We start from the raw sequence: 11,759 nt of genomic DNA on the forward strand, positions 1-11,759 counted from the left end.
GCTAATATTCATAAAGCTACGTATTTTAATACGAAAAGCTATATGAATATTTATATATTTGAAATGTTTGTTTTTAAAATGTATACGTATGTATGCTCTGAAAATGATGTTTTATCGTAATGTGATAATTTGATAATAACATAAATGTTAAGGTACCGGGGATGGGTAAAGTAAAATAACGTGAATTGAACCAAATATAAATAAGAAAAGTACAGTACATTCCTATATGTACTAATAAATCGAATATCGAATAATATACAAGTATCAGATCAAATATGAATAAGGAAATATAGTACATTCCGATATGTACTATCAAAAATAATAAATACCCATACGTGCGTGTGTTATAGATGTATGCTTGTAGATTGTAATGTGCATGCCATGGTCCATAAAGGATCAATACAACAGAACGAAAAATACAAAAACGTAAAATGAGAATTGTACTATGGTACACAAAATAATAAGAACTGAGATACAAGGTTGAACTCGGAAGAATTATCCCGGGACCTGTATCTCATCCATTCTCGATGATAATCCTCGGAACTCATACGAAATAAAAAGTAAGTGTAATACATCGAGAATCAATACGAAACAAGATCGAGACACAATGTGAACAAACACTCCTATTAGATGTCAATAGGAATCATATGAATCGACAGTTAAGTTCAAAAGACCTGCAGGGTGCAGAGTCCGAATGCAGACACGAAGGTAACTCGGTTGAACTATCTCGGGACCCGTGTCTAAGGAGTAACTCGGTTGAATTATCTCGGGACTCCTATCGATCGTTTGGGATTGAGAAATGGTACAAGTAACTCGGTTGAATTATCTCGGGACTGTACCATATGGTTATGGGTAACTCGGTTGAACTATCTCGGGACCCAACCATAAGGATCAAGTCACAAGAGACTTGCCAATGATTTAATTCGATTTAGAATCATGATGATATAACCTAAGATTTAAGATCCGATCGAAAACTATTACAACAAAACGAGAAAGAAAAATATCAATACCATAATAAGAAATCAAAGATGTCAGATACGTATAAACTATAAGTTTATGAAATAAACAAAGAGTTATGAAGGAAAGTAAATAGAGTATGCAATATGATTTCAAAAGAGTATTTTCTATATATAAAATGGGTTTTCAAATGTTTTAACCCTTTATGTGATATTGCGTGTAATTTGGTGAACTCACTCAGTTTTATACTGACCCCGTTGCTCCTCCCATTTTTCTGGGATAGCATGATATGATTTGAAAAGTCAAGCTTCCGAAGTTTTAATTCTCGGAAGTCATTTGCACAAGAAGTGAAAGAAGGTTTTCATTCTAGCGGTCCGCAGTAGTCTAGATGTTTTTGTCTATGTATTTGTACAATGCGTTTTAACTCTGATGTTTTTTATAAAATTGGGTCACATGTATTTTGATATATAAAATATGATATGATTTGCGAAAATTTTATACAGGTTTTTAGGCTTGCTACGGGTTTCGGAGCTACCACTCCCATTCCCTAGCGCCGGTCGCTACTCATAAATTTGGGTCGTGACAAAGTTGGTATCAGAGCAATGGTTTAGATTCATAGGCCATTGCCTGTATACGATTGATATCTGTAGTTCCTAGGTATGATGTCACTAGGTTAAGCTAAGAACTACTGCGGATTATAGGGATTTCCAGTCATGTTTTTTTGAACGTTATCAACGTTTTCATCGATTTTTCAAAAGTTTTACAAAAGCGTCCTCTCCCATATGTGCTATTAGGAGTCGAGTTAGATGTGTGCGAGCACAAAATATGTGTGTGTTTACTCGAGTAAGCAATACGCTTTCGAGTATCTATAGTCTGCGATGAGTTGTATACTCTCGAGACTCATATTATATAAGAACGTCGTTATGAATCGCAATGGTTTTGAATTGATTGAATGGTATATGATGGATGAAATATGTATTGCTTTGCAGCGCGATCACTCAGGAGAGTGATATGCTCACAAGTATGTAAGCCTGTGATAATTTATATTATACATGAAATGTACATATTATAATCGATTGTTATGAATAGAAATAGTTCTTATGGTTAAATGCTGCAAAGTTTGCTAAGTCTATGTTGAGCGAAATTCTCGCAAGACATAAGATAGGCGATGTAGCCAAGGAAAATCTAGGAGACGTAGATTTTATTTGAACTCGATCAATATAGATGCTTATAGCTACGATAGTAATACGCGTAGAACATATACAGCACGAGTATATGTTTTGATGATTCACTAAGTCTACAATGAGTGGAACACTCATAAGACCTATAACACGAGACATAACCATAGAAGGCCTAAAGGAAGGAGATATCCCTAAGGATCCAACTTACACGGATGACGGTTATTTGTGATGACTAGTATGTGCTATGTTTTAAGGAATTCATCGTGATTCCTTTATATATCCGCCATACTATGAACAAAGAACTACTCACGCGCGTGCTGTTTCACAGCAAGTGCGTGTAGCCCGAGAAGAGACTATAAGTAGTGAAGGTGAATACAACCCAGTCCATTCGGCAAGTAGAGACCGCGGACGAGGCAGAGGTCAAGGAAAACCTAAAATTTGTCGATTGGGAATGTACATGCACCGGGAGTGTCGCAACAACCCAACATCAATGTTAATCTGTTGGTAGCAAAGGTGATAATAAGACGGTGATACAAGGACAGTATCAATATGAAGAAGAAAAAAAAAAAAAACAAGATAGAGATTTAATATTGGCATACATGAAGTGGTATCCAAAAGAGATTGATAGATCGAGCGATGCACTAGATATTCTAGATAGAGCGGAGCAAATTTCTCGTAGACTTCAAGCAAACGAAAGGAAAACGGTAAAATTGATAGGAATATCGATGAAAGGTCCCAAAGATTGGTTTCGATAAGTAATTGGACCGATAAAGGGTCAAACAGTATGGATGGAGTTAGTGACCCGATTTAGGTAATTCTTTTTATTGTTTGCTTTGATTAAGGACAAGCAAGAAAAGCAAATATCGTTAACTCGAGGAGACAAACCAGTCCAGAGATAGGTTATCGAGTTTGATAGATTAAGTGGATTCGCTCAAGACTTAATGATAGATTAAGTGTGAGTCTATACAAGAATCGTGGAAGGATTAGGACCACAATCTATGGAAAGACTGACACAGACTGATAAAGAGAAGTTATTCAGCTTGTCAACAGTGTTAGACAATTAAAAAAATGCATTAGTCCATTCTGAAGAAGGTCAAATAAGAAGTAAATATATGAAGTATGAATATCACATGTTTGGATAAATGAGTAAGATGTTAATGATAAGCATGACCCAAGAGTTAATGTTATAGTTAATAGTAACCTAAAGGACGAATTTCCCTTGTTGCGAATAGTAAGGATACAGTGAGAAGGGAAGCAAAATCCTAAAGGAAATTGATGCAAATAAGTTATAAGGTGCCAATATGGTGGCAAGGAGGATTCGAACACGATAGTGATCAGGAGGATCGGGATATCGTAAAGATTGTAAAGGACGTTAACAAATTCCATAGGAATTGGCAAAGCTCCCCGCAAGGATAAGGAGATAGACTCGAATAAATAGAAGATAGTGGGTTAACATACCCGAAAGTCGATAAGCGAGATAAGTAACAGGAATGGAAGTAATGAAACTGTTAAATGCAGCATATGGTAAGAAAGGTTGAATAAATCGAGAAACTCATCAGGAGTGAATAAACGAACTGTATCACATAGACTAGAAGATATGATGAAGGTTAATATGAGGAATATAATAGGAGATGATCGAGAAGAACGATAAAAGCGAAAAGACCAAAAGGCGATATAGCCGGACTCATAAGAACGATAGACAAGGGAAGGCAGCCAAGAGGGCTAGCACTATCAGTCCATCTTCGGAACAAAGAAGTTCCAACCTTGCAAATCCCATGTGCCCGCAATGCGGCAGAAGTCACTTGGGTAAAGGTCAAACTATGATAGATGTATGCAGTCGGTGTGGACAACAAGGTCATTATGGTAAGGAATAGTCACATTCCGTGTAGTGGAATACCACGGATGACACGAATCAAGTGTCTCCTGAATGACATAGTTCTCATGATAGTTTCTGGTTAGATACAACCAGATAGACTACGTAGTCGAAGCAAACATCGTGAAGTCCGAACGCTAGAAGCTCAATAGCAACCAGACCTTTTGAGCTAGTCTAGTGAAAACACGAACGCTTAGGGTGTACTCTTCGAACGACGTCGGAAGCAGATGAATAGAACTACATCTTTTCATATGCAAAAGATGTATATAAATTGCGAACGATAGAACGATAATCGATAGATAGTGCAGAGTCTTATGTCGAGAGAAACTTACGTAAAACCCATTTTGTGAAAAGAAAAGCATTTGATCGAAATGAAATGTTTTGAAAAGACATAATTGTGCCCGGACACGAATCATAAAAGCATCGCATTGACACGAATAGAATTGCATCACTACATCCATATTGCATTCATTATTAGAACATGCATCATATACATTGTGTATGTCTGTAAAAAAAAAAAAAAAAAAAAAAAAAAGAGGAGTGTCATTGCAACTCTTGTGATGAGAGAAGTCATCACACCGGTGCACAATTATGACATGATTTGAGAAATGAAAAGTATCGTGATTTTAAACGGATGAGTTTTCAAACGTAAGTAAGCTCAGACAGGGACTCTGTATATAGAGGCATAGAACAAGACTGATCATCTTGTTAGGCCTATCTGAAAACATACGTATGTAACACGACAAGTATATAGAACGACGAGTATTGTAATGCGAATCGCAACGTGTCGAGATTTGAATTGCAAATCTCTAATGTCGGTCTTGTATATTAAATACAAGAACAACGACGCTACTTTACAAACATGTAAAGTGATAGCGGCCATGATTAAACTCGAAGCACGTTTACCTCTAGGACGAGGAAATCGAACATAGAAGTTAGTTACGTCAGGGGATATGAACCCTACGAACAAACATATGTTGTTCAAAAAGGTCGAATAAAGAGAATTAATTCATAATAGTTATGAATCAAGAAGTAACAAGATGGTTAGGATTGTTAGCATAAGAAGTTACTCGATAAGTATATCGAGATGACCGTATAAACCTAATTGTAAAGTCAACAGTTAGTGAATAACTAATCAGAGTATCGCAGCGGAAGTGTGGAAGGAAGTGAATGATAAGGTTTGAACAAGGATTGGTTAAGTGATATTAGAAGATTATGAAAATTCGAGGACGAATTTTTATAAGGGGGGAAGATTGTAATAACCTAAATTTTTGAGGTATTACGTGTAGTGCCACGAGGCATAATCGTAAAGATTAAGAACGAGAAAATCAGATTAGGATTGGATAATAAGGACTTAGACCGAAGAGGGTCTATTGGAATTATCGTAGGATAATAATTTAAATGGAAAATTATTATGCGATGAATTGGATTTAATCGGGACAAAAATGGAATGAGATAAAATAAGTTGGAAAGCCGGAGTTAATAATATTCACGTCAAGGTCCGTGAAATATTATTAATAAATGATCGTCAAGTTTCGTAAGTGTACGAAATCGTTTTAGAAGAAAGTTTGACGGTTAGTTAAGAATAAGGGTTAAAGTGCAAATTAGCCACTTAAGGGCTAAAGTGGACTTTTAACCACAAACTTCCGAAGGAAGTTATGTTTTACTCTATTTTCTCAAGATAAGAAAATAATATCGATAAAGTGGTTATCGATAGTCATTAATATGAAAATTGGACGAAAAAGTGAGAAAAAGTGCAAATTAGCTCAAAATGGAAATTTGAGCGTTTTTGGCCAAAATTGCCAAAATAAATTGTTGAAAAGTGATATTATAAGATATGATACTAATACTATTTATTTGGAAAATAAATAATACGGAATTCATCGAGAATCGAATAATTAAAGGATTAGTGGACTAAATTGGACGAAAGAAAAGTTAGAAGTTAGAGGTTGAGGAGGTGGCAAACTCAAGGACTAAAGGAGACTTTTGTCTCATTTATCTAAGCCACTTGCATATGAGTTTAAACTCAGCAAGCTTATCATTTTCAGCTCCCAAATTTCGTACTCCATCCTTTCTCCATGGAAGATCATCAACCAAATTTCAAAGGAGCATAACTTCTTCGTTTCTCAACGAAATTGGACGATTCTTGTGGCCACGGAACGAGAAGAAGGAGAGCTACTGATCTAGCCCTATTGTTCAAGGTAATAATCACATCTTGGGATTAGGTTTAGGGCTGTAACTTTCGGGTTTGATTAGTTAAAATGGTGATGATGATTCCAATGGTGGAAATGATGTGTATGATGAGTAAATTGATGATTTAAGTTAAGTCTAATGGTTGTTTTGATGTAGGATGAAAGTTTTGAATTGTGTGTGATGTATATGTTAAGGGTTTTGAGGATTGATTTGGGAATTTTATGTGTTGATGATTATAGGTGTTCTTGAGTTGAATTGAAGCAAAGTTGATGGTGAATTTGAGCTTGAAGTGTTTGGCCATGATCAACAATCCAAGGTGAGGTTGAATTCTGAAATTTATCTATGTTTTGATTGATATGTTGGATGAGTTTGATGGCTTAGGATTTACTTTTTCTATGATAATGATGATGGTTAATAAGTTGGTGTTTTGACCATTGAAATTGTGTTGTGATTGAATGCAATTTGACTTGAAAATGGGCAAGGGTTTCGGCCCCTAAACTTGATGGATGAAGTGATGATCAAATGTTGGATTCATTCTTTGATGTGAGTTAATTAGAGCTGAAACAAGTTGAGTTTAATTGATTAAAGTGATGGTGAAGTTTGATGAAAAAAAATGATGATAGTATTGGATATTAATGAATTATTTAGGTTGTGTTAGTTTGATGAAACTTAGCTATGAATTATGATTGATAATTGAAGTATTTAGAGGCTGGATTGAATTGGTGTTAGAGGTCTGAAATTGTTAGGTTTAGTTTCAACACGAAATAATTACGAAACGAGTCGGCGAAAATTAGTTTGACGATTGGCAGAATTTTGTACTGCAGAATAGAGGTATTGTGAGAGCAATATCTCGAGTTTTATAACTCGGAATCAAGTTCCGTTTGTTGGCACGAAAACTTTGAGATGTTACCTACAATGGTCAAGGTTTAAGTTTTCTCTAATTCTGCCTCTAAGATAATCAAATTGAGCAAAACATTTTATTGCTCAGAGCAGGTCTGCAGTTTTAGGACAGCCCTATGTAAAAACCTTATGGGCTAGATTGCGACACCTTCGGGTGCGAATTTCATTCCGAGACCTAAATAAAAGTTGTAGGAGACATTCCGAACTTTAAGAATGTCAATTTTGTTTTGGGGTCGGACTATTTTTAGATAAGAATTTGGTTAGCCGAAGTAGACTAGAAAATTAGCTTTTTGATAAATTAGTTATACTTAGAAATTTTATTAATTCGTAGTGTTATCGAATTTGCGTAGACTCGACGAAGCGACTATCGACAAGGCTTGAGGGGAACGGATCGAGATGTCTTCGTGTTTATTTAAAGATTATGGATAGCAAGTGGTGAGTACACTTTAAATTACTCGCTAATATTCATAAAGCTACGTATTTTAATACGAAAAGCTATATGAATATTTATATATTTGAAATGTTTGTTTTTAAAATGTATACGTATGTATGCTCTGAAAATGATGTTTTATCGTAATGTGATAATTTGATAATAACATAAATGTTAAGGTACCGGGGATGGGTAAAGTAAAATAACGTGAATTGAACCAAATATAAATAAGAAAAGTACAGTACATTCCTATATGTACTAATAAATCGAATATCGAATAATATACAAGTATCAGATCAAATATGAATAAGGAAATATAGTACATTCCGATATGTACTATCAAAAATAATAAATACCCATACGTGCGTGTGTTATAGATGTATGCTTGTAGATTGTAATGTGCATGCCATGGTCCATAAAGGATCAATACAACAGAACGAAAAATACAAAAACGTAAAATGAGAATTGTACTATGGTACACAAAATAATAAGAACTGAGATACAAGGTTGAACTCGGAAGAATTATCCCGGGACCTGTATCTCATCCATTCTCGATGATAATCCTCGGAACTCATACGAAATAAAAAGTAAGTGTAATACATCGAGAATCAATACGAAACAAGATCGAGACACAATGTGAACAAACACTCCTATTAGATGTCAATAGGAATCATATGAATCGACAGTTAAGTTCAAAAGACCTGCAGGGTGCAGAGTCCGAATGCAGACACGAAGGTAACTCGGTTGAACTATCTCGGGACCCGTGTCTAAGGAGTAACTCGGTTGAATTATCTCGGGACTCCTATCGATCGTTTGGGATTGAGAAATGGTACAAGTAACTCGGTTGAATTATCTCGGGACTGTACCATATGGTTATGGGTAACTCGGTTGAACTATCTCGGGACCCAACCATAAGGATCAAGTCACAAGAGACTTGCCAATGATTTAATTCGATTTAGAATCATGATGATATAACCTAAGATTTAAGATCCGATCGAAAACTATTACAACAAAACGAGAAAGAAAAATATCAATACCATAATAAGAAATCAAAGATGTCAGATACGTATAAACTATAAGTTTATGAAATAAACAAAGAGTTATGAAGGAAAGTAAATAGAGTATGCAATATGATTTCAAAAGAGTATTTTCTATATATAAAATGGGTTTTCAAATGTTTTAACCCTTTATGTGATATTGCGTGTAATTTGGTGAACTCACTCAGTTTTATACTGACCCCGTTGCTCCTCCCATTTTTCAGGGATAGCATGATATGATTTGAAAAGTCAAGCTTCCGAAGTTTTAATTCTCGGAAGTCATTTGCACAAGAAGTGAAAGAAGGTTTTCATTCTAGCGGTCCGCAGTAGTCTAGATGTTTTTGTCTATGTATTTGTACAATGCGTTTTAACTCTGATGTTTTTTGTAAAATTGGGTCACATGTATTTTGATATATAAAATATGATATGATTTGCGAAAATTTTATACAGGTTTTTAGGCTTGCTACGGGTTTCGGAGCTACCACTCCCATTCCCTAGCGCCGGTCGCGACTCATAAATTTGGGTCGTGACACGAAGCTTTTGATCGAGCCTGGTTTTAATTTGTTATACCATCTCTGGGCCGTGCCCGTGAGTGTGGTGGGGAAAACCCTGCAAAGAATGGCGTCTGATACGCTGAGTAGCCCCATGGTCGCTGTGAACCTAGAAGTATGGTCTCGGGGGTCTCCTTCCCCATTGAAAATTGGCAGGATCGGCAACTTCATGCTGTGCGGGATAGTTTCCTCCATGATCTCGGGCGAGAGGGGTGATCCTTTCAACCTGAGGTCGTCTATATCCAATTCTTCAGATTTTAGTTTTTTGAGCGCTTTGGCGATCTTCTCTTCCAAATCTTCTTCCACCACATATGTGGCTTTGCTTTTTTGGGGTGTCTCTGACGATTCGCCCTCTCCTTCTTGGTGTTTTTTCTTAGTTTGCTCTTTCCCTGCATCTCTTTCCTGTCGCTTACTCCTTGGCGGGGCGTCTTCTTTTTCCTTCTCCCTTCGTTCGTCTCTCTTTGAGTTCAGACCGCTCCGGGCGTCCTCCTGGTTGTGCTCATTTCTGGGTGTCTCCGGTGATTCCTCGTTAGATTTGTCTCTGTTCGGACTTTCCTCGTCGCTGGTTCTATTTTCTCGCTGGTTTCTTGCCTCGTTTCTTTCTCCGTTCCCTCTGGTTCGGGGTTCCTTGCTTTTATTGTTTTCTGCCCTTGCCTCTCGTCGGCCTGGGTTTGCATTTTCTGTTCTTTCTCTTCTTCTGGGGGCTGTAGGGCTGAAGTTTTCCCTTAGGATTTTCATAGTTTCTTCGTGCCTGTCGTTTGTTCTTTTGGCTTCGCTAGCCAATCTGTCAAGATTTGCCTGTACAGATTCCAGTATCTTCTTCAGCATTTCGTTGTGTGAATCTTGTGCTGCTGCATTTGGTGCTTGTTCTTCAGTGTCTAGATTGAAAGCAATTGGGATGCTTCCCCTTATCGGATTAGTTTGGTACTGGGGTGTTGAGAAAGAGGGCCCTCCGGTGTTGCTTTTTTCCCCGGAGTTGTGAAGCCCGTCTTCCGTCACGTTGATTATCTCCGGAGTGCTTTTTGGGTCCATTGGTTGTTTGTCTTTCAGGTTTACTCTTTCAGAAGTCATCTTCTTCAATGAGATTTGTATTTGAGTTCAGAAAAGCTCCTTCTTTTGAAGTTTAGTTAAGCTTTTCCCACAGACGGCGCCAATTGATGGAGTCTGCCTTCTGAACCGGTGAGTGAACCTGCAAAACAGGGTAGAAGCTAACCGGACGGTGGTTGTCCGATTAACTCTCCGATGCTAAAGTCAGTCTAGAGCTTTGAGCAGCGTTTTGAGTATATGAATGTAATTGTGATTCTAGGCATATCTCGTGCTCCTTTTATAGTAGTGGAATATACCTAGTAGAGTTGTATTAGGCAAGTGAATCCTACTTTATAGGGATTCGGCAATATCGTAGAGATTCTCCTGATTTGTCGAGATCTACCTTAATCTGATAAGAGTCCTATTTAGGAACGTCTTCCTAAATAGTCTTATCTTCCTAAAGTAGAGCTTATCTTTCCATATGTAGTGTTTGTGTCCGAATAGGACAACACTTCCATAATTAGTCGATTATCCGAATCCCGGACCTGACGCGCCTTCGGCGGATCATGTGGGATTCGGTCTTTATTAAAGTGTCACCGAATCTTAAGAGATTCGGCATCTCCTTCATATCTTCCGATCTTCAGGGGGAGTCCGGTATCGTCTGAGAGTGGATCTCCTGCAACTCGGCTCCATTATACTTACAATAGGATTCGGTATCCATCAGTTAGATATAATCTTCAAATAATACATCAATCCTTAAACCTTAATTTCTTCCAAATTATTTTTGATGAATAATTTATTCCAATTAAGCTTAGCTAAAGTTATTTTCTAAAATAAGAAGTTTCTTCTATCAATTTTTTTATAATTTTATATATATCATGTTTGAAATTTAAGTTTTGATATACTATATTTGCATGCCAAATAAATAATTTTTAAAATTATATAATAACTATTTTTAAATTGAAAATTTAGATAACTCTATTGAAGTGAATAGAAAATATAGCAATTTCATTCAACCTAAAAATTATGCTAAAATAGTATAAGCTTTCTGCAATTGATTATTAAGTACATAATTTAAGATCCTGATTGTCGTAGTTTTTTTTTCGGCTGCTATTAATGGTTTATTTTTCGTTGACGATAGCCATCTATTTTTTTATGTTGTTTTATTTCATAAATATTATAAATAATCAAATTTTTTTATTTTGATTGGTTAAGTTTATTGATTAAGCACATATTAAATTTAATTTATTCCAAATTAAAAATTAAAGATGAATAAAGATTTTTTAATAGTAACAATAAAATCTTTTAAAAACAATAATAGTATCTCTTAAAATATTTTATTTTATTGTCAATCTTTGTTTATGACATATTTATTTGTCATTTTTTATGAAAATTTTATTTGTCTTTTTTATGAAATGTTTATCAGGTGGTGGTTGAATCGAATGTCCGTATTGTAATATGATATTAAAAATCAGTATAGTCATTTTTTTAAATAAAATTCATACATTTATTTAAGTTTGAAAAAGGTTAAATGTTTTTTTATATTTATAAATGGTATAAGCGCTCAGCAGAAAACTGCTAAGGTCGTGGGTTCAATTTCTCCCACAAGCG

The 11,759-nt window shown here is 35.9% G+C and overlaps 1 long non-coding RNA gene across 1 annotated transcript; it reads left to right on the top strand.

Moving 5' to 3' along the window:
* Positions 1–5,915: 5,915 nt before the first annotated feature.
* LOC126677958 (uncharacterized) lies at positions 5,916–9,011 on the top strand. The gene is made up of 4 exons (XR_007640651.2): positions 5,916–6,212; positions 6,444–6,520; positions 7,455–7,539; positions 8,796–9,011. It is a non-coding gene; the product is annotated as an uncharacterized LOC126677958 (long non-coding RNA).
* The last annotated feature ends 2,748 nt before the right edge of the window (positions 9,012–11,759 follow it).

Source organism: Mercurialis annua, linkage group LG4 (assembly GCF_937616625.2).
Source record: "Mercurialis annua linkage group LG4, ddMerAnnu1.2, whole genome shotgun sequence".
Taxonomy (NCBI): Eukaryota; Viridiplantae; Streptophyta; class Magnoliopsida; order Malpighiales; family Euphorbiaceae; genus Mercurialis; species Mercurialis annua.